The sequence below is a fragment of the Bactrocera neohumeralis genome, chromosome 6, assembly GCF_024586455.1.
Source record: "Bactrocera neohumeralis isolate Rockhampton chromosome 6, APGP_CSIRO_Bneo_wtdbg2-racon-allhic-juicebox.fasta_v2, whole genome shotgun sequence".
Classification (NCBI taxonomy): domain Eukaryota; kingdom Metazoa; phylum Arthropoda; class Insecta; order Diptera; family Tephritidae; genus Bactrocera; species Bactrocera neohumeralis.
The window spans coordinates 77,165,554-77,189,912 of record NC_065923.1 but is presented as its reverse complement, the minus strand read 5'-3'; the positions used below and the strand labels follow the sequence as shown (position 1 = coordinate 77,189,912).

The following is a 24,359-nucleotide window of genomic DNA, read 5'->3' as shown; positions in this document are numbered from 1 at the left end:
GTTATACGAAAAGTGGTCAGCGATAGGTTGAGAACCTTGCGATATAATTCCCTTAGATTGCCGGGTTTGGTTAATTTCAAAGAGGGGACCACTCGTTCGACTTTGCACACATTGGGTATATGAAAAGTGATCGGCGACGAGTTGAGAACCTTGGTCATAATCCCGTCCAGCCTTCACAGGTCTTCATGAAGAACGGCAACGGTATCAAGGAGATCCCAACTATTTCTTTTTTTTTTACATATTGCCAGCAATTTTTTAAACAAACCGCAGTTTTTACGACCTCATGTTCTCATTTCGCATACATTTTTGTTCCCTGTCAATTTTCTTCGTCATAATTTAGCCCCTCAACTTTTAAGGAGTTCTTAAAATTTCACTTATATAGTTTAAGCGCCACCCATCACCCTACAATCGCTGCCCTCAAGTGATCTCCGTAAATCCACTCTGTACTTAATTCCTTTGACACACATATTACTTGCGCTCGGAACAAAGAATAACACACTAATCCCGAAACTAATTAAGTTATTTTTATAAAACAACAAAAAAATTTAATTGAAAGTGCACACGCCAACGCCAACGCTTAAGCGCCTTGTCGCCGCTGCCGATTTGTCTTCATTCACCAAATGCATGGCACGAACCAAAGGCAGCGCCGGCCGCCGAGCTGCTGTCATTCATGCGGATCATTTCATAAACGCGTGCATATTTTTAAAACTTTATTGTTGCTTTAATCCACAACAAAATAGAATTAAAGAACATTTCACAAAAACAAAGCAACGAAGATGAAAGTTTCTCAGCAAATACGAGTATTGCGCTTTCGACACTGAAATGCCGTTAGTGTGTGTTCCCACAAACCAAACGCATTCCACAAGCAAACAACGAAAATAAAATTGAGAAAATAAGAATATTTCAAAAATAAATATATCACAAAGCTGCAGCAAATCACGAAATACAAAAACAACCAGCGTGTATTTGCAACGTGGATTATCTTTGGTGGCATTCGAATTGGCAGCAGTCGCCGTCAATGCTGCCGCAATACGAATTTCGTGTGTTGCGTTTGAAAAACTATTTTATTTTCGAAATTTACAATTTTGGTTATTGCACTTTGTGACTTTTACATGTGTGCGACGTCAAATTCATTTGACTTTGAAATAGTTTAATGTTGTACAGAGCGCGCAGAGAGAGAGAGTTGGCAGAGATGACCGAAAGAAAAATAGTGTTTATAAAACACATGGTTGTGAGACTGATTGGAGAAATTTGTAAGCAACAATTCTATTGAAAATCGAAAGAAATACAAAAATATTGAAACAAAAAACACGGTCTTCGTGTTCACTCTCAGCTACGTCTGCTATATTGTCTCACTGCTTGCTGGACGTGGTACATTCGATCGAATATTATGCAATAATGAATGCTAGGTCTCCAGATGGGTGATGGTGTTCCGAATGCTCCTCTCAGTAGGCCGATAATATTGACCTTAAGTTGGGCGAAGCGCGCGAAACACACTCTGTACAGAACGTACAACACCAAGAAGAGGCTAGCCTTACTTAGAAGGCTCACTGCATCTCTTACGATTGATCCTGGCCAAAAAGATCTTGCGACAGCGCTTGAACCGATGGTGGCTCAACGCTGACCAAGCTTCCGCGAAGCCTATATATCCAGTAGTAGAACACAAAAGGAGCGGTCGGCCCCGAACCGCTTCAATTCAACAGAAAGCGTGGCTAGGGTGTTTTCCTTGCCAGCTCGTCGGCTTTGCAGTTCCCTCCGATTCCGCTGCCGCCTGGCACCAATACTTAGTCGTATCAAAAATTGACTCGTTATAATTGATAATAAGGTTAGATATTCCACCTCTGAACGCTATGTAAGTGAGCTCGAGGCTGGTATCGCCGCCCTGCTATCAGTTTGGTTATTCACTTCTCTGTAGGAGGCTACACTCCGGAGTAGTAGATCTAGCGCAACCACGGTGGCATCAAACTCGGCTTGAAAAACAATTACATGGTAATGAAGTCTGAAGTTAAGTTGAATTGAAGTTAATAGAGAGTTCTTGACAATGTGTATACACCTGCACCAACATTATTTGATCCATCCCTAAAGAAGCTCACTGCACCTCTACCCAACTGGTATTAACTATTTATGAAATTTTATATGTGTTGGTAAATATATTTTAACAATATGAGAGTGTCTAAAATATTTCAAAATTTTTTCTACTGCAACTTTTTTTAGTTTTATTTTATTGTTACCAATAAGATTTTATTATATTTTTCCAAGCAAAATTTCGCATGAAATCTATGCCAAACAACTCTATATATGTATATGTATTTATATTATATATTTATATATGTATATTTTTTTTTCTTAATGTATATAAATGTTATCTACCATAACCTCATAGAAGTACTCCACTTATCGAACCACTTCCAGCTAAGCTCGCTCACCTTCTCCTTCAATATGATGAGATAAGCGGCGCATAGCCTAGATTAGAGTCCACAAAACTACTCATATATAAGATTATACATAGCGTAAATAGATAAATAGTATATATATAATATATTCATATCTATATATTATATATTATACTGACTTTCCTGCCACATTAGTTGAAATATCAGCACCCTCATACATACATACATACATACATCCATATATACTTATATGATTAGTAAGATATATTTACAAAAGCTGGCAGCTTTCTTATCTGAAGAATGTTTTGTTTATCTTTTTATTGTCATTAGAAAGGAATTTTATCGGGCATAAGAAGATAATATGGCGGTGGATTGTGGATTTCAATGGAATTAGGTGTATACTTCCGAAACAGTAAACAAATACAGTTATATACTTATTTATATGAGCGTGGGTGGAAGGTTTTGCAATTTGGTAACTAAATGATAAGACAATTTTCGGCATTACATCCTGACTTAATTATAAAAAAAATAATGAGGAATAATAATAAGAAAAAAAATTAAAACATTAAAATTAAAAAAAAAAAATAAAGCATAAAGCAATTAAGAAAAAATTATTAAAAATAAAAAAGTTATGATTCGCTTGGCAAAAAAATATTCTATGAAAACTTTATAAAAAAATAAAAAAAATTTTAATTATTATAGTTAATAATTAACGAATTTAGACAATTACAAACTGAAAAAATTAATTAGTTAATAAGTAAAGTGTAAAAAATACGTTTAATAATTATTTCTATATAAATTTATAAAACTATAGATAAATAAAGAATATGTTTGAAAGAAAGATGTCGCGTATAAGTCTAAATAAATTAATTTTTTAAATTATAATTATTTTTTTATTAAAAAATTAAAATAAAATTTATTTGGAAATAAAATATATCAACATTTAGTAATTTATTAAAAAATATGAATAAAGAGCTATTTTTAATTTATAATTTTGTTAATTAATAATAAATTATAATAATAATAATTTTTTTTGTTAATTTTTTAGATAATTCCTTAATAATATAATCATAATTATTAATTTTATGCGATTTTTTTAGAAAAATTAAAACGTGTTATTTTTATAATTATTATTTAATTCAATTATAAAAGTTATTTAAAAAACTCAAAATGAAAACAAAAATATTTATTCGAAATAAATTATTTAAATTACGATTAACTATTTATTTAATAATTAAGTACATGAATAAATAATAATTAATTATAATAACATTTTTCTTAAAAAGTATGCCATATTTGCATAATACTATATTAATATTATTAAAAATAGCGTAATTAATATTTTGGAAAAAAGTAGGTATGAAAATGCTTATAAAACAAATTGAAATTTATTCGTAATGATTTATATAACTAATAATTTATTATTAATTATAAAAGTGATCATCTTCAATAATTAGTAATTAATTATAATTAAATTTATATATAAATTAAATAGACTGATATTTTGTCTTATTTTGTTTTGAAAAAAATTATACATAATTAATTAATAAATGAAAAGTTTCAACAAAATACAACAAAAAAAAAAAACATCCAAAAATTAACAAATTTTAATTTTAAAAAATTTAAGACTTTTAAAATAATTTGTAATTAATATTATTGAGAAAACAAAAAATGAAAATGCTCATAATTGCATTTTTGAAATTAATTTGCAATTAATTATATAATCAATATCAATTAATTATATAATCAATAACTTGATAATATAATTAATAGCCTCGAATAATTAGTAAATAATTATAACTAAATTTTAATACTTTGTAGTTTTTTGTTAAATAATTCATAATTAAGTAAAAAAATAATATTTATTTATTAATTTTTGAAAAAAAATTGTAATTAATTAATTAATTAATGACTTTTCCATTTATAATTAATTATATAATTAATAATTTTGAATAATTAGTAATTAATAACAGAAATTTAATTTAATATAAAATAATAAAAACTTTCTTTTTTTTAATACATACATATATACAAATAATTAAGTAAGAAGTTAGACAAAAATTAATTTTTAAGTTACACCTGAATTAGAAAATGATATTCCCAAACCTTAACTCAATTTTGGCACCACATCTTGGTTTGTAAATCAAATTGCTGTCGTTTTTCGAACATTTTTCGTTCTTCAAACATTCAAGAAAATCACCTACTTAATATGTATCTCAATTCTAATGAAACACACATAATCACAAACATTTCCGCTTACCTTTCGCAAAAGTGTGGCTGCTTGCATGCGCAATTGATTTACATCGCGAAATCTGTTGCGTTTCTTACGAAGAAAAGCAATGTGTAAGCGAACAACTACAAAGGCAGATAACTAGGCAGAAATGATATATACATAAATACTATATGTATGTACATTTGTATGTATATATGTATGCCTAACGTTGCATTTATTTGTTTAGTTGGTGTTTATTTTTCGGCGAAAGATGACATCAGTGGCTATTTTCGCAAAAATGCTACAAGCAAATGTTGTAGTTGTTGCAATAGTGCACAAACACGCACATACATACATATATAGTACATACATATGTACAGAATAAGTATTTACGTTAGCAGTTGCATTTGGCTACGCTCGTCACTAGCCGCATGTGAGGTGAATGTGGACCAAAATGAAATGCAATAAAATTTCAAGTCATAAAATTGAGCATCGAAAAGCAAATAAAAGCAAAAGCAAACTACACTTTGGAAACAATAACAAAAACATAATAATGGCAAATAGCAGAAAAATGCGAAATATGTACATATATATACATATGTATGTATATGTATATATAGTATATATGTATGTATATACTAAATATTTTTACTGCCAAGGCTTAGAGGCGTTCAAAAACTGAAATTATTTATGGGTTTTATGCTGCAAAAGCAAAAAAGCCTAAGCAAACACACAGCCACGCACACACATACATTTCGACAGTCACTTGAAAAAATGTGTTTGTCTTTTGGTTTGTTTGCGCGTCGGTCTGAGAATGCATTGCCTCTTGCAGCCACAAGCACATGGGTCCCTTTGCATTCGCTGTCGGCCGCGCTTGAATTAGAAGCGAATCAATTCATTTTAGCAGCAGTCAAACACCAAACACATACACACATACTTATACTTATATACAATTTATTTTCTTTTTCCTATTTTTTGCCATTTTATTTTATTAGTTGAATTTTAAAATGCGTGAGCAAGCAAAAAAAAACAAACTGCCTCAGAATGCAATGCAACTCTGCAGGTTTACCGCACATAGCGCGACAAAAAGTACGAGGCACTAAGGAATCCATTAAATTTACTCGCTAAAGCAGCGAAAACAACCACAAGGTGGCCGTCGTTATGTCTCTTTGATTTTGTTACGTTTGCTGTATGTGTGTGTGTATGTCTGTGTATCTGCTCAGCTGTCTGTCTGTCAACACTTGATTTATGTGCCAAATGGCAGCGGGCGGTGGTCGCACTCGTTCACGTTGTTGCGCATGCGTAGCTATGTTGTTTACTGTCGTGTTGTTTGTCATGAGAATAATGTGTTGCTGTGGGATAAATGCGGCTGTGAGTTACTTAAAATTGCAAAGTTGTGTTTGAAATTAGAAAAATTTAGTTTAGATAAAAGTATTAGTAGCGTTTCAAACAAAATGACACTGTAAATATGGAAACCATTACAACTTAATATTATCAATATCATGGGTAATGTAATACAATACCTTCGATCCCAAACATTCCGCAAATCTATACTATTTCCAGCCAACAGCATTACCAATACCATTACCAGTACCAGTACTAATACCAGTATCATTACCAATACCAAATATCAATATCAATAACAGTAACAATGTCAATACCAATACCAGTACAAGTACCATTTCCATTACCAATACCAATGCCAATACCGATATCAATAACAAATACTAATAGCAATACCAATATCAATACCAATACCAATTTCAAGCGAATAACAACACCATTACCAATACCATTACCAATACTAATACCAATACCAGTTCCAATATCAATAACGTATACTTATACCAATACAAACTCTCAATACCAATACCGATATCAATAACAAATATTAACCGAAATACCAGTATCAATACCATTCAACCAATACCTATGTAATTAGCACTAGTAATATTATTTTCAATATCAATAATTAATAAACATACAAAACCGATTTCGTCTCCATGTTCAAATTAGATTGAACGAAGAATATAATTACATAGTTACTTATTTCATTACATTACCAATACCATTTCATACAGCCAGTGTCGCTAACAACGCATATCAAATATCGAATATTTATGTGTCTTTACCATTTTTCAAAATCAAACCTATGTATATTCCAATAGCAATTGCCAATACAAGTATGATTCGAAAACCAGTACCATTACCAACACCAGTAGCAATACAACGGGTATTTTTGGGTCTTTACTGTTATTTCAAAATCAACATAAATTCCATTACCAATTATAAATACAAGTATGATTACCAATACCAGTACCATTACCAATACCAGAACCATTACCGAATATTTATGTGTCTTTACCATTTTTCACAAACAACCCCATATTGCAATATCAATTACAAATACAAGTATGATTCCAACACCACTACCCTTACCAATACAATTACCATTACAACAGATAGTTATGTGTGTGAACTATATTTCAACAAAAATTCTAATTGGTATTGGATACAGGAATATTACCTATAGCAGTACCATTACCAATACCAGTATCATTACCAATACCAGTACCATTACCAATACGAATACTAATAAGAAAATACTAAGCCAACACCAAAAGAAATCAAGATAACACCAACCGACTCTACCATTAAGAAGAATAGTGCAACTCAAGTACAATACCATGACTTATACCAATAGTAATGTCAGATTCGAATTTAAAACCCTGGCAAAGTATAGTATCACAAATATATGAATATGATTATGAAAATATAAAAATATATGAATATGAGTATAAAAATGAAAATCAAATGTTTTAGACGAAGTTCCCAGTAATTGCTTTATTAATGCAATAAAAAATTGCATTACTTTCTACAGAAGGAGAATTTTATACATCGGAGGAGAGAGGGAATATTCATTCCACTTGACGTAGTGACGGTTTCCAATATAAGATCTTCCGATCTTTACCAACAATTCAATCTAAAACTCAACTTCTTTTTAAACTTTCGAAACCCTAGGTGAACTTATAAAACAAAGTCACCAATCACTCATTCATCACATTCGCTAAAACAACACACTGTTTTGACAACAGCATAATTGATGTTCTCTTAGAGGTCGTTACAGAAGATGTTTGAAAAGCATTTTTATGAGTTTGTTTTTTTCACATTTCTTCCACACATAGTTTTCGGGCAACGCTGACAGCGGCAGTGGCAAGTGTGGTGTTGCCATCTTAACAGGTTTGCTTTCGTTTTCAATTTCAAAGTAAAAAACGGCAGAACAGAACGATAAAAGTGAAAAACAAAAACACAAAAAGGCAACAAGAACGTAAAGCCATGCCGCGCTGCCAATAGCAGAGTAAGCAACTTTGGTTTGGTAGCGGCACTGATTGCATATGCCCATTAGTGGCTCGCTGCACGCCCATTGATGAAGCACTTGTGAGTGAGTTCCCCGGGCCCGGCTGGTTGGTCGGCCCGTCGTTGGTATGCTAGCATTCGCTACGGTTTATTGTCTCCGGCCAGCTGCCAGGCGGCAACACAAGACTGCAGCGGCGTTTCAATTGAAGCTGGCTCGATGACTGGCTTAAAGCATATCGTTGGCGCAAAGGTTGAAAGCGAAGTTAGTGAAATTCGCGATACACTGTGCTACTAGTTGGAGCGACTGTAAAGCGATACTGCCGCTGGCTTGTGAGCCGGTTGCACAATGCTGTCGGGATTGCCGTGGTGTTGCGCCTTTGTGTGTTGATTCCTGACCAAATCAATTGCAAAGCTTCTCGACAATGGTTTAATACATCAGCTTCAATCTCGGCTGTACGGCGTTTAATCATCAAATTGCCGCGCACTAAATCATGCTTGCATCATGTGGAAGTATAAGATGAAGAATTGGCGATTTGGTTGAAAAGGAGTAGCTACGAAAACGAAATTTATTCACAAGTGGAATTAAGCTTCGGTTTAATTCATTCGCTGACTGAATATGTGTCTATTTCTCGTTAAGTGGATATTCTATTGGTCGGCTTATTGAGAGAAATCGATCACCTAGTGGGATCCAATTTGGCTAGGGTTTTTTCAAAGGTCTCTGTTAGTCCATAAAAGCTTTCATTACACTCACTTGCCTTCACAACATTTTGCTACACTGTTGCAACATTTACATAGTAACTCGTTGTCCTTTATTTCTTACATTTTGATAAGTAGAATATTTATCCTTTATCATTGTTTCACAGTTTGATGGAAAAGCTGTCAACATCCAATATATGATATCCAGAAATTTCAGAAATACTGCATTTAAACCTGTACCCTAAATGGTCCCTTAAATTTTGCTTCAAAAGCTGATTGCTTTCAATTTTTTTGCACGTTTCAAAACTTTTAGCCTTTCTGATTTCGGCTGTCGCGAAATAAAATTAAGAATCACAACCGTTCGCCGCAGCTTGTTTGCCTTAATTACACTCCCTTGCCCTTCACACACTTCTGCTACACTGTTGCCACATTTACATAGTTACTTTTTGCCCTTTATTTCTTTCATTTTGATAATGCTTGAAGCTTCAATAGTTGCGCGCTCTTTTGTTTTAACTCTTTGACTCAATCTCGATTGCCTCCTTTAGTTGCCGCGTCGTGGCTTGCCTTTTTTTTTTGGTTTTTTGCAAACCGTGTTATCGCTTTGGCCGCCAGTGTTGCATGAATTGCAACGAGCGTTTTCATGGTGGTCAATTTATGCCAGCTGCCGGCTATTGTCCGCATTTCCCTTTAAACCCGCCACACCGTGCGCGTGTACGCCGGCCCACAGCTAGTATAGTACATTCGTGCCGCTCACAGAAGTGAGAGACTCCCTTTTTCCGGCCGGTCATGGCGCATTTACCAAATGACCTGCATAACTTTGTCTTCTTCCTGTCGATTTTTGTTGCCGCTGTCAGATTGTGCTTACCAACTATCTTTCTTCCCGGCGCGAATCGTACGTTCCCATCGCTATTCATGCGCACTTTTTGTGGTTTTTGTTTTTTTTTTTTTCTTGTGCTCTTCGTATATGCGACTGGGTGGTGTTGGTCATGTTCGTTCGGCCCCTGCGGCCAACAGAAGTAAATTAACTTTTAAATTGCGCCAAAAAGTTTGAAAACAAAAAACCGACAAAAATCGTTATAATAAAACCGAAAACATAAACGTATGAAGTATACAAAAAGGATGTGAACAGAAAAAATTGCCGCATAATAAGAAATTGAAACGTGCATTTATTTAGTAACCGATTCTTTTATTATACGCGGCTTTGTTCCCTGGCTTTTTACTCGCCGATTTTTCAACTTTTTCAATTTTTATTTTTGTTTTCTCAAATTTTATTTTCGTTTTTTTTTAATCTTCTTTGTTATTTTTCACTGCTTCCCCGCTTTTGGGCAGTTGTTTCAATGCTGATGATGCTTGATATTTATTGGCTTTTGTTTCGTGCACTTTGTTGTTGTTGTTGCTTTTTGTACTAATATGTACTTATTATGCTGTTCGGAAATTGAAACATTTGCAGTGAATTAACTAATTGAAATGCGATTTTAATTGATGAGCTGTCAGTGGGTTGGCAAGTGTGGCTGTATGTGTGCGTTGTCGGCATTAATGATCGCTTAATGCATCAGTGGAAATGACACATACTTGACGATCATTAGGCTGCTGCGACAAGGGTATTTATTACCTTACAAGCAATCAGCGAGTGAGAGAAGAAAAAAATTTAACTGCGACTTAATATAATATCAGAAGCAATAAATCTTTGTTTTTTCTTAATTTGAAACAAGAAGGTTTTGATCAACAGCATAATCGGGCTACTGAGGTACTACTCGCAACACCATCACCCATCTTGAGACCCAGCATTCATTATTGGTTAAGATTCGAACGAATAGACCACGTCCAAAAAACACTGAAAGAATATAGCTTGTCCGAAAACTGAAGCCGCTGAAGGGCTCTTGAAAAGCGCTAAGAAGATCCGATGTTTCCGAGAAAAATTGTGTTCAGCGATGAGGCTCATTTATTGCGCAATAGGTATGTAAACGAGCGAAATTGCCGCATTCGGACTAAGATCAACCTGAAGAGAGTCAAGAGCTGATATTTCAACCAGATAAAACAACGGACGCCAATGGCGACCGTTATCGCGCATGATAACCGACTACTTGATGCCTGAAATTGAAGATCGTGATATCCGCGACATTTGGTTTAAACAAGACGGCGTCACCACCTACACATGGCATCAATCAATGGAGTTATTGAGAGAACACCTCGGTGAGCAGATAATTTCACGTTTTTGGTCGGTCATTTGGCCACCAAGTAAAGTCTATGTGGACAAGCACGCTTCGATTTAGACTTGCATCAAAACATCACGCGTGTCATACGCCTGTTACCAGTCGAAACGCTCGAACGAGTCATCGAAAATTGGACCCAATGGAATGATGAGGGACTTGTAGAGTTTGATCTTTGTTCGTCGGGAGTGAACTTTACTTTTCAATTGCCTACGCAGTCCTGTAGTACCTGTTGCCAAGAGTGTTTCTGGCTTGACTGATACCATATTTTCTTAGCGCGTATTTTCGTCCATTTGTAACACCGGCGTTCGCAGAATTCTTCTACTTCTGCGAAAAAAAAGAAATATATTCTTCACTTCTGCTCTTTTGTTCTTTTCTTCTTGATTTTGGGGGTTCTGTTATTTTTTGTATTCGTTTTTTCGGCTGGGTGTCCGCTTCCAGCCGCTGTCGCCACGCGTTATACAGTCGCCCTGCCGAAAGGTCTGTGATTGTCTCCACATGTGGTAGGTCACGCGAGGGTTGAACCAAGTCCTCATTAGATGTTGTGTTCAGCACCAGCTAGGTGGTAATCAGGCGTACTGCTCAACTGAACCTGTGCGGCCAATTTAATGGTGACGAGCTTAGAACGTACTTGAAGACCTGCCAGAATTTTGACGAGACTGAGGCAATTGTGCTTTGGTCTGTCAGCCATTTCAGCAAGGTGTCATCGGTACTTACTAAAGTGACAGAATACCACTCTCATAGCCCGAAAGCAAAACTGTTCGTACCGCTTTTTCCAGTATTATACCTTAATCAGAGTCTTACTGGTCTCAATGGACGCGAGTCCGTGGAAGTTTCTTCTGCCCATTTTTACAAATGCATGCAATTGGAGATATTTGTATATCGGTTTCTGTCGTAACATGCCGCATTGCTTTTTGTCTCCATCGCATTGCTGGGTATTCCCTTAAGGCAGCCACTTACGGGTGGTGATTGCTTATTCCGAGGCGGCATCTGTTCATCTCGTCACCGGAGATTCAAAGGATGTTTCAGGCATTTATAGCCGAACCCTTAACTTTTGAAGCTCTTGTTCAGGCGCTGCTTATTGAATATTCACAGCTCACCTAACAATGAGCTCTCTCAGAGATTTAGAAGAGTTCACTGTGATGCTAAGAAATATTTCCAAAAAAACAAAGGCACACAAATCTCAACACTCTTCCTCCACCTTTCGCAATACCTCTAGAACTTTACTTCCAAAGTTACTATAAACGCACACAATTAGCCGTGTATAAATATCGTAAAATTGCCACAACAACACAATAATTTCTTTTAATTAATTTTACATATTTATATCGCACATAAACATTTGTTTAATGGCTTGCTAATAACACTTAGTCATACACGAGCACTCAGTTTTATTACCTTGAATTTCCACTTATGCTAATATTTATTTAAGTTTCATATGCATATCTTCCGTTTTTAATGTTTGTTTAACATTTTCTTGTCTTTTTCTTGTTTTCAGATTGCAACAAATGTTCAATATTCGTCACCGTTTTACGCGCTGTAAAGGCACGCGGGCGAATTGAATGATAGTGAGTCAGTTTTTGCATGACACGATCAGCTGTCACTCTGCTTAAATGAAATCAGCGCTGAAATAAAGGTAATGAAATATGAATACTTTACTTGTGAGCCAATTAAGGGGCTGGGTAGATAACTTGGGAGAATTTCACACATAATATATTTTTAATAAAAGCGAATAAGGTGGATTTGAGACGCTTATATTATTGTGTCTTGAATATGAAAAACTCAAATCGAAGGAACACCTGTTGGCAAGAGCTATTCTGCGTTGGATTTCGAGGCTGACCTTGTTGTTGGTGTTAATACTGGTTCCAAGATAAACGAAGTTATCTACGACTTCGAAGTAATGATTGCCAACAGAGACGTGGGAGCCAAGTCGCGAGCGCGACGACTGTGTGTTTGATGACAGGAGATATTTCGTCTTACCCTCGTTCACTACCAGACCCATTTGCTTCGCTTCCACTGACAGTTAGGAGAAAGCAGAAATAACGGTGTGGTTGTTGAAGCAATATCATTGGCCGTACGGCAGCAGTTGCACACTCTTGTAGAAGATTGTACCTTCTCTATTCAGATCTGCAGTACCAATTATTTTTTCCAGCAGTAAATTGCAGAAGTCGCACGACTGGGAATCTCTTTTTCTGAAACCTCGTTTGGTATCGAACGGCTCGGAGAGGTGACGGTGCTTTTGGTGTTGCTCACTCTCAGTTTACATAGCCGCATAAGTTTTCCAGGGTTACCAAATTTAAACATCGCGGCATAAAGGCAGCTCCTTTTCAATAGCAGTTTCAAAATCGACGAAGAGGTGTGTGTGTCGTTCCTAGTTTCACGGGTGTTTTCCAAGATTAGGCGCATGGTTAATATCTGGGCAGTTGTTGATTTTCCATGATGCTCTTTATCAGGGCAACTCGGTCCGCTATTCATCAACCTCCGCGCTTTGTGGCGTTTAATATCAGTTTCGGCTATCTCCCCTGGTTCGCCGTAACTTTGACTGCCGACATGTTTCAACTTCAGACTTGAAATAGCTGGACTATGGAAGAGAAAGTGGCTGGATTTTTCTACTAAACATTCCTTCAAAAATTTTTGACAATTTTTGTTTGACGCGATCCACCTCATCTAAAATTTACTTTGACGGAGAACTCCTTACAGAACACTCCTCCTCCAAGCTTCCTTCCGAACTACGAACCAGCGATGAAGAAGCTAACCGCGCCTCTTCTCCAGCGACTTCGCCCCGTGCGAATAGCCCAGAGAAAAAGCCATAGGACGCAGTACTCGAAATTCTAAGAGATGCACTGGAAGAAGACGAAATTCTCAGAATTTCCGCGTTCGTGCCCAGCTTTCCTGAGTCTTAGAGCAATCATCGTAACAATATACCTAAATTCTAAAGATATAACGCTTAAACACCTCAACTTCAATAATTGTAAAGCGATTAATTTTAAAAGTGAACCAGAAAAATTTACCAGATATGGTGGAAATACTTTTTAACCATCCTGAAATGAACGCAACATTCATTTTTTCATTTCGAAAGTTCAAAAACTTAAAGCGGAGCCTAAATCCACTCAGTTTTTATGGAACATTTGTATCCCAGTTCTTCTTTTAGAATAGCATAAAGCTACTTCATAACGGAACCCGTTTGGGTGCCCAGTCAAAGCGGAATTGCTAGAAATTCCAAAGCCGATGAGCTAGCAGGAGGTGGCACCCTTATCCCGTTCACATCGGATTGGAATCCAGTTGGAACTCCGTTGACATCTCGTGTTCTAGCACTAGACCTCAACCTTGAAATCTTGAAATTCCTCATTTCTCAACAAGAAGCTGCTTATTTGTCGGATCAGCCGATACCGGACCACTAAAGCATATAGCTGCCATACAAACTGAAAAATCAGAATTAAGAGCTTGTATGGAAAGATTTTTCATTTGACGGGATAACTACAAGAAATTCGTCATGGCCTAAGGTAATGGTGCGATCTCCGAAGAAATCGATCACTAAATATATAGCTGATATACAAACTGAGCCATCAAAGTACTTCATATTTTGTATTTGTGAAGTGTATTACAGTATAAATGAGTATGCTTTTCAAGTTGCACTAGTATAAATTCACTTGCTGTGTGGGCGTGTCTTCTTGCTATGTAATCCCATACTGCACTCCACTCTTCAAACGCTTTTGACATTTTCCGAATTGCACTCAATATTTTTAAAATTAAATCACTGGACTTTTTGTTGGAGATATGAATTTTGAAGAGCACATAAACTCAATTTTATTGACACATACACTTTTATCTATAGTCCATTTTATTTGACACGCTTTTTATGAGCGCTCTCTGCACCCACAGTGCGCCAGTTAACCGGCGTGTGGACCATATGTAATACATAGTTTATATATTTTATGCGTTTTTTTATACAAATGTGACACTTCAAATTAACATAATTACTTTATGACGACATTTTATGGCGTTGGGCGCTAATACAACTCTAAAAAATCACAACAACTACAAAGAATGTAAAAAAAAAAACTCGCAAGTAGTAAAGAAATTGAAAGGGCTCTTAGGGCGCACATAAATTAGAGGCCTTTGTATGCTAGGTATATTAGGTTGTTGCTGCCACAAATGCTGTAAGCAATATTAATTCAACGTATGTGCGTGTATGTGTGTTTGCGTCATAAATGCCGCCAATCGAGTCATTGTGTTAAAATTTTCGTTGCGTGGGCGTCGAGCGCTTCTTTTATTGCCCAGCGACAAGCAGGTTCTGCTACAAATTGATAACTGTATTAAGAGCACGTAAAATGTGTGAAGTACACTATGTGTGTGTGTGTGTGTACGCGTGTGTATAGGCATGTTTTAGTCAAGGGCTAACAGGCAGACATAAATTTTCAAGCGCCTTTATTGCACTTTCATATGTAAATGCATAGAAACGTTTGTTGCAAGTGTTGTTGTAACAACAAAATACATAAATTGCCACTTTGTTATTTCGTTTAACACGAGTTTTTAGCGATTTTATGAGTTTGAAGAGCGGAAAATATAAAACTGCCAGTCTAAAGCGCTTTATAGCTGGTGGCTTATGTTAGCATGCATTTTGTACCGAAAATATATAAAAATGATATTAAAATTTTATTAAAAGTAGCATATTCGATGCTCTTAAGTTAAAAATTAAATAAAATAAGAAAAAACCCTTAACTACAATTGCATCAAAGCTAAAATGCTCTTCACTAATAAAAAATATTCCATATAAGAACTTGATTTTGATCGATTAGTTTGTATGGCAGCTATATGCTATAGTGGCTTTATCTGAACGATTTCTTTGGAGATTATATGCCTGCTTTCGGCAATAATCTGTGCCGCATTTCATGAATTTATCTCGTCAAATGAAAAAAGTTTTCCGTACAAAGACTTGATTTTGATAGGTCGGTTTATATGGCAGCTATATCCTATAGTGGTTCGATCTTGAAAATTTCCTCAGATATTTTAGCGCCGTTTTGGACAATAATCCATGCCAAATTTCGTGAATATATCTTTTCAAATAAAAAAGTTATCCATACAAGGATTTGATTTTGATAGGTCAGTTTGTAAGGCAGCTATACCCTATAGTGGTCCGATGTGCAAAATTTCTTTCTATATATAGAGCTGTCTTGATGTATAATTCGTGCTAAATTTCGTGCAGATATTCTTTCAAATAAAAAAGCTTTTCATACCAAGACTTGATTTTCAAGGGTTAATTTGTATGGCAGCTATATGTTATAGTATTCCGATCGCGAAAATTTTTTCAGATATTATAGCGCTGTTTTAGGACATAATAATCTTCAGGCTATAAACATTGAATTTGAGATGATTGCAGTAATTTTTTCCAACTCTTTCGGGTTTAGTTCGACTTTTAGCTTTGCGTATCATACGGGGATCTTCGAAAAATCCATACCAATGCGAGACAAAACTCGAAATTATAGACAAAAATACTGAAAGCTTACAGTTTTGAGAAAACATGTTTTTTTGCAAACTTTTAGTTCCTACATATCACAGTCTCTACAAGGAAAGATAGCCAAGGATGGCTTCAGTTGCAATAAGGAAAGTTGGAAATGCCTTCAGAAGTGATTTCTCCGAAGAAAGATGACCAATAAAAGCTTCAATTGCATTAAAGAAAATCGAAAGTGCCTTAGAAAGTGATTTCCATGCAGATATTCCATACTAAAGTAGAAACCACGTCGAGTCATTTTATCGAAATTACAGAATCATATGTCGCAAGGAAACCCATCTGAGTCTACAAAACCGATTGAGGAGTTCTATTTAGCTAATTTTACACTTCACACTTTCACAGAACTAATTTTAACCTTGTTACACTTCGATTTTTCTAGATTTGTAGTCATAATAGTTGGTTTTACTAGATTCTCAACACAACATGACCATAGGTCGCAGTGCAAAACCTCAATAGATTCTCAACCGAAATTTAGTACATTTTTTTTGAAATATTCGACTCAAACAAAGTCGGTTTAGTAAGGAACGATAGATATCGTGGCGTCTAGCTATATAGTTCAAATTAACAATGTTTCAGGGCATCTAGCTACATATTATTAGCTATGTTTCGAGGTTTGAAATTTTGACTGATTTTGAATTAAAAATAATTTGTACCGTGAAATTAAACTTACCTGTTTCACCGCTGCTTGGTATTTGTTTTGATCGGCCATTCATCCTGGACTCAAAATACTCTTTTTTCTCGATGACACTGTCTAATGTCAAAATACCCGATTTGAGTTTTATGTAAATTTGGAGCGAGCACTAATAGTCCCATGCGTATTTGAGGGGATTGATTAGCTTGAGGGAATATGAAATATTTGGCGCCTCAATTCATGTTGTTTTGGGGCGAGCACTAACAGTCCCATGCGTATTTGAGAGGATTGATTAACTTGAGGGCAAATTGAAATATCTAATACCTCGATCCGTCTTGACTCTGCAGCAACTCACTTAAATGAAACTACCTGAAATGAGAAAAATAAACAGATTAGCTTTTTGATCGCTAACAAGATCATCGAGATTATTTTCAAGTAAGGTCACACCTAGTTTGAAATAAGGGTTTGTGGATTTTCATGTGAAGACCCCTAAAGAAATACAAATAGGTTTTTATTGGGGTAAGATCACAATTGACACGGGAGTATACTGTAACTTCGCGTGCAAACTGAAACGACAAACACTTCGGAAACTAGTCCAACTCAAATTTGATACTGTGTGTATAGTCTCGCAAGCCGAAGCGGCAAAAAAGTTTTCGGGAATCAATCCGAGTCAAATTTGATACTTAGTGTACAGTCTCGCAAGCCGAAACCACAACAATTTTTCGGAAATCAGTCCGAGTCAAATTTGATACTGAGTGTATAGTTACCAAACTCAAAATCGGATCTCTTTCATAGTGTACATTAATTTTAAACAAAAATCATATTCTATAATTTAAAAGAGTTTTTTCCAATTAGGTACAATAAAATCGTATTTTAGCAAAACTTCTCATTGTCATATGACTACTTTTTGCAAAACAAAAAATAAATTAATAAAATCGATAAAAAATGTTTATAAACACAAAAATATTTCCCCACAAAATGACCAAAGCATCCGAATTCTTTTCATTATTAAATTCTCTCAAATTGACTACAAGTATTTGTTTATTTTCGAACAACAGCAACAATTGATTGATTTATGCGAAAAATATTTGTTAGTGTCCATTGCTATTGAATATCAATTTCAATACGCTTGAGTAGTTGAGGGAAAACAAAAGAGTCGACAACAATTGTTTGGCTTTGAAAGCATAAATTAAAGACCTGCGGCAATTTTGTATATTTTTTTTCTAGTTGCTTGTTTCTGGTGTCTGGTATCTGGCATACACTCTGCTACAAGCAAATATTTCGACTTCCTCGATTTCATGAAAAGAACTAATTACATATGCCAAATGTGTAATAGCGTTGGCAGACATTTCGTCAGCATTTAAATTGTAGGCTACAGACAATATTCGAGGCGATTTATTTTGGGATTTGCTTGAAGTATTTCATGTACTATGTAGGTACAACAATAAAGAAGACAAGAAACAAATTTATTTTTTTTAATATATATGCCTCTAAATTTGATTGGCACATAAAGTATCGCTCGCCTGAAAGAATTTGATAAAATGTGTAACAGAGAGTTGCCACAAGTATTAAATTACATAAATAAATATTTAAAAACAATAAAAACTAAATAAATAATAAATTATGTTTTCTATAAAGACATATATTAAAAAATAAATCTTCCAAAAAGAAATATATATTTTACAGGGTTGCCACCTTAAAATAAAATTTCCATATGCTCGTCATATAACTATTTAATTAATTATTATTACATACTATGTCCACTACGAAATGTATAAAGCAAGTTTTTTCATAAAAATAATTTTGTGACGTTACCAGCTGTCTAAAAAGGTTGCCATAAGCATTAAGTTGCAAATATATTAACTAAAAAGTTAAATAAATAATAAATTATGTTTTCTATAAAAGCATGCATAAAAAAATAAATATACCATAAAGATATATATTTTACAGTGTTGCCACCTTTAAAAAAATGCCAAATGCTAGGTATATAACTATTTATTTAATTATTATTACATCCACTACGAAATGTATTAAGCAAGTTTTTTTCATAAATATAATTTTGTGGCGTTGCCACCTGCCTAAAATTACTTTGTCGTTCTTTAATTAATTTTGGTTTTAAAATTTGTAAAGCTATCTAACTAGAATCTTTTTAATATCCCCTTGAATTTCTTAGAAACATATTATTTGTGGTGTTACCACCTGTCCAAAATTGTAGAATTAATAACATACACACAAATGTACATAGTATAAAACAAAAAAAAAAATTATAAATAAAATATTATGTGCTTCTACAAGGATACGTATAAAAAAATAATGTTTTTAAAAAATATTGTATTAAAATTATAAGGTGTTACCGCCTTATCAAAAATTGTTTTCAGTGTAAGACATATGTATGTATATGCAATTATTTATTTAATTTCTTTACATGTTATGGCTTCTGAAAAACATTCATGTAAATATTATTTTACGGTGTTACCACTTGTCTCAAATTATTAAACTATTGTTGTCTTTTACTAAATTTTTGCGTTTGAAATATTCAAATTACGTATCTACAATACTTTTATTATTTAAACTTAAATTTCTTACATAAATATTTTTTATGGTGTTGCCACCAGCTTAACATTATTTTATTATTTCCTTTTTTTTGCTTTTTTAAAAAATCGATATATGTATGTATGTATATATGTACATACATAAAATATATCGTCACCTAAAATCGAAATTGATTTTGTTTTCTGCTTACGATTCACTACATCATGTTACTTATCCATATATAGCACAAAATTTTCAGCCTCCGCTGTCAGATATAATCAATATATGTACATATAACCACTTTATAACCAAAACTCAATTTTTTTCGATAAAAGTGGTTTCTATTATATCGTTTTTCCTTCGCCTGTAAACTTATGAAAAGTGATGTTACGTTATTTTGCATTTTAAGTGACGAAAGGCGTTTATGTGACTTGAATATTTGTAAACTTGCACAGACAGCAGCCTCACTGCCGCCAAATCGCCTACAAAAAACAAACAATAAGTTATATTTGCATTTTTGCATAGAACACAAGCACACAAGCACACAACCACAAATATATATATATATTATTTATAGTAAAAGTATATACATATATACATATACATATATGTATTTATACATATATAACATGTACTACATATATGTACATACTAGTAGATGTCTTTCATGCTTGCTTTTTGCTATTTTCGCGCTGCGATTTAAAAATAGCTACAAAATCGACACTTGTCGGCGATCGACAGACTGAGACCCAACGCAGCATACACAAATATTCATATATACATATGTACATATATACATATATACATACCATACAATATATGAATACATACATATGTACATATGTATATACCATATTGTATATTGTGCATATGTATATATTGTACGTATTTTGCTCATCAGAACTTTGAGCTCTAAAATGTCTAGGCGCGCAGCTGCGGCAGTCGCTGTAAGGGGGGATGTTGATAGAAAAACGCTCGTTCCGGCTTGTCAATTAGCTGACGAGCTTCCCTAAACGGCAACAAATATGCTAGTGCCTAGTTGTTTTCATTCATACTCATTCATAGATACACACACACATACATACGTACTAGTGTCTAAACAGAGCGCACAGACAATCAGCGACCTTTTAAAGTCGCTATTTGCAGCTCAGCGAAAATGTAGAAAAGAATTCAACCTGACATACAAACCTTGCTGCCAATTTTGTTATATTATTTTTGTAGTCGTTGTTGTTGTTATTGCTTTGTAATTGAAATTTACGCGAATTTAATTAAGTCGTTTGCCATATTGTTTGATGTTTCTACACAACATTTTCCAATTAAACATTAGAAACGCATTCGCTTTCCTATTGTTGCCTTTGTTGTTACTGTTATTGGTTTTTCTGGATTTTTTCCTTTATCTGTGAATAGCTATTTTATCACTAATTATTGTTGTTGTTGCTTGAATAGTTGTAATCTGTTTGCTGTTTTAAATTTTATCTCGCGGAAGCACTTTTTAAGGCAGTCGTTTTGAAGTAGCTCAACTTAGTAGATTTGGTTGACTGCTTCAAAACTGATTAGGTTAGATTATACTGACTGACTGTCACCCCTTACCATTACCCATCTAGTAATGCCAGATGAAGGCTTAGTTTAATTTGAGCTGAAATATAGATATGGATAGCAACGATTTTGGCAAACTTTAAGAGCATCTTGATATTTTGATACTTAAACTACTCCTTTGAACTGCGAAGCTTCTCGATATCTAAGACGAGTTCTATATAAAACTGGACGGAAGCATTGCAGCTGTTCCATTGTCTCTCTTATGCCTGCTTCTCTTCACTTTCTGCATGCATTGTTGACACTTATTCCCATCCGCCGCAGTTGAAAATATTTTAATCAGGGTTGCCACTTGTTTAAAATTATTACTTCATATAAATCATTTAAGGAATTAAATTCTATGGAACCAAGGAGTTATAAGAAACTTAAATGTTTAAAAATTTCTAGAAGAGTTGCCATAAATACATATGTACATAAAAAAAAAATTGCAAAAAGTGCAGGAATTATTGCAATATGTATGTACATCAACGCGTATAAAATTCAAAAAAAATTAAAGAGGAAAAAATTTTAAATTGAGTTGCCACATGTTTGAAATTTATTTTAATAAAATTTATCAAAAAATGTATCCACAACGAAATTGTTACAATATTTGCAGCAACCACATAGTTAAAAATATTTTTAGAGAGATTGCCACTTGTTGGAAAAAGTAAAAAGTAAGTAAGACAAAAAAATTAACCGTGATATGGTTTCAAAATACAGTAGAGGTCCGCTAATCCGGACATGGCCTAATCCGGATTCCACTGTAATCCGGACAGGGTTAAAAAACCCAAAATTTTTATTATGTCTCTTGTAATCCGGACCGACATTCTCTATCCGTATTCTCTAATCCGAATCACATGTTTATTATTCACTACATTCGCTTTTATGCTTTATTGGTTTAAGTTTTTTTTTGTTTTTTTGGAACATGTGTATTATTTGTTATAACAAACAAACAGAAATTTACAAATATTTTTTCATAATACATACATAGTTCTAATATGTCTTTGGTAGTACGGATTTTCTTATATTCCGGATAGGGGACGGTTTTAATTGATCCGGATTAGCGGGCCTCTACTGTAGTAAATTAATTTGATGACGCTAATTTTTGTTAATTAAATTAAATTAAATAAAAACAAAAGAAAAAAATTTTAATCGGGTTGCCACATGTTTGAAATTTTTATTTTAATTAAATTGATGAAAAATGCAATGTGAATCACACACTGAAGAGATTGAAGTACCATCTTAGTTAAAAGTATTTTTAGAGGAATTGCCACCTGTTTGAAAAAGTTTACATAAAAAAACACAGTACAGTACAGTTAACAGTATTATGGTTTCAAAATAGTCAATTACTACGATAGTTCTAATTTTTCTTAATTAACAAATTTTCAGACGGGTGGCAACTCTTCAAAAAGTATTTTTAAAAAATATGTGTGATTTCAAAGTAGTCAACTTTTTTGATAGCGCAAACTTTTCTTAATTAAACTTTTTTCAAACAGGTGGCATCTCTGCGAAAAATATGTATGATTTCAGAATAGTCAATTAGTTTGAGAGCCATAATTTTTCTTAGTTAAAACTTTTTCAACCAAGTGGCAACTCCCAAAAAAAATATTTCAAAATAGTCAATCAGTTTGATAGGTGGTAAATCTTCAAAAAATATTTTCAATCCTAAGTAAAATTATTACAAAATGTATATCAAACTAAAATAGTTTAAGAAGGCTTATGGTTGAAAATGTTTCCTGATGTACATACAACGTTGCCATAAAGTTCAAAATTTCAGTTAATAAAAATATTTTAATTAAAATATTGCTTTAAAACTGAAGGTATGTGAAAAATTATTGCTTAAAATATTTCCTGAAGAAATTTTGTTATTGTTTTACCTTCGAATAACTTCGTACATTAATCTTTATTTCAGCTACACTTCTGTTACATTTTAATTTCATGCATTCCAACTTCATATTCTCCGCATGCATGCTTGGCTTTTGCTATCATATTTTATTTGATATTGCTTTTATTTATACCATACATGTTTTAACCAAGCTTTAATTGCATTTATAATTGCTCTGGAATTTATTTGCTCTGGTCAACAGTCAGTAAAAAAAGAGAGCAGAAATTTAACACAGCGTTGCTTTCAATGATTTCGTGTGGCTGATGAATGAATCAATGAATGAAAGAATGCTTGGTGTATCAGTCCACACACTGGACTATTACAATGAAGCAACAACAATTTAGTAAAAAAAACCGAACTTTCATACTTTCAGCACCGACTGTGCCGCTCTATCATAGAAATACAAGAATTCATGCATTTTCACACAAAAATCAACAAACACACACATACACATACAAACTAACGTTAGTTGTGATTATAATTGAAAGTTCATAAAACGCAGTTGACCTCTGCTGGAATGCCAGCCGCCGTCCCAGTGCCACGCTGACACAGTGGGTGTGTAGAGTATGCTACAAATGTACATAATTTATAATTGTTATTATTTTGTTGTTGTTTTATTGCTTCATTTATGCCTCGAGTGTTGTTGGCTTTCTACCATTTCGCAGCAGAGTTCAAAGCGTGTAGATTCTACGTCTACTCCATCATTAAATTTTCCATGTTATTCGGCCATTAAAGCTTAGTTTTGTACGGTTATGCGGCAAGTGTCAATTTTTATGACGCCATATTTAATTGGTTTTTGACAAATTGCAGACACACGCACACACCCAAATGCTGGTGTGTTGAGCATTCTCAAATGCAAAATCATCAAATTATTTTCACTTTATCTTTGCTTAATTGCTTGTAGCTGTAGTTAGATTTCTTTTTGGTAGACTACGTCGTGACTCAGTGAGCCAAGAAAATAGAGCAATTCATTTGTGTGGAATGCATGCATTTAACGGGAATTTATTATGCGTAATTTCCACACTTTTGTTGTTTTGCTGGAAAATAGTTGTAATTTTTTATCTGTGGCTCAGGTTTCTGCTGCCATATTTCAATTAAATGTCAGCTAGATCAGTTACTCAGAAAAATTAATGATTTAATAAACATTTTTCATTACTAAAAAAATTTTTCCGGAAATTTGTAAGTGAAATATGAGCATAAATGTTTCGTGTAGCTTATTTGAAGTAATAATAATTAACAATTTTTAGGCAGAGTACAAAAAATTTCCCTTGAAAAAACTTCTTTGTCGAAAAAAGTAAATATTTTATAGTTAAAAGTGTTTTTTTTATTGTAATACTAAAAACTGTCATGTAATAATCT

The 24,359-nt window shown here is 33.9% G+C and overlaps 2 protein-coding genes across 6 annotated transcripts in view; one reads left to right on the top strand and one right to left on the bottom strand.

Moving 5' to 3' along the window:
- Positions 1-24,359, top strand: part of LOC126763091 (uncharacterized) — a 178,846-nt gene that overhangs the window by 12,151 nt on the left and 142,336 nt on the right. For all 5 annotated transcript variants that reach the window (XR_007667555.1, XM_050480296.1, XM_050480297.1 and 2 more), the window contains one exon: positions 12,367-12,504. The gene's annotated coding sequence lies outside the window, so the exon portion shown is untranslated. The remainder of the gene's footprint in view (positions 1-12,366; positions 12,505-24,359) is intronic.
- Positions 1-24,359, bottom strand: part of LOC126763094 (cysteine-rich motor neuron 1 protein) — a 372,079-nt gene that overhangs the window by 235,395 nt on the left and 112,325 nt on the right. Inside the window, exon 2 of the mRNA XM_050480299.1 lies at positions 17,051-17,380. The gene's annotated coding sequence lies outside the window, so the exon portion shown is untranslated. The remainder of the gene's footprint in view (positions 1-17,050; positions 17,381-24,359) is intronic.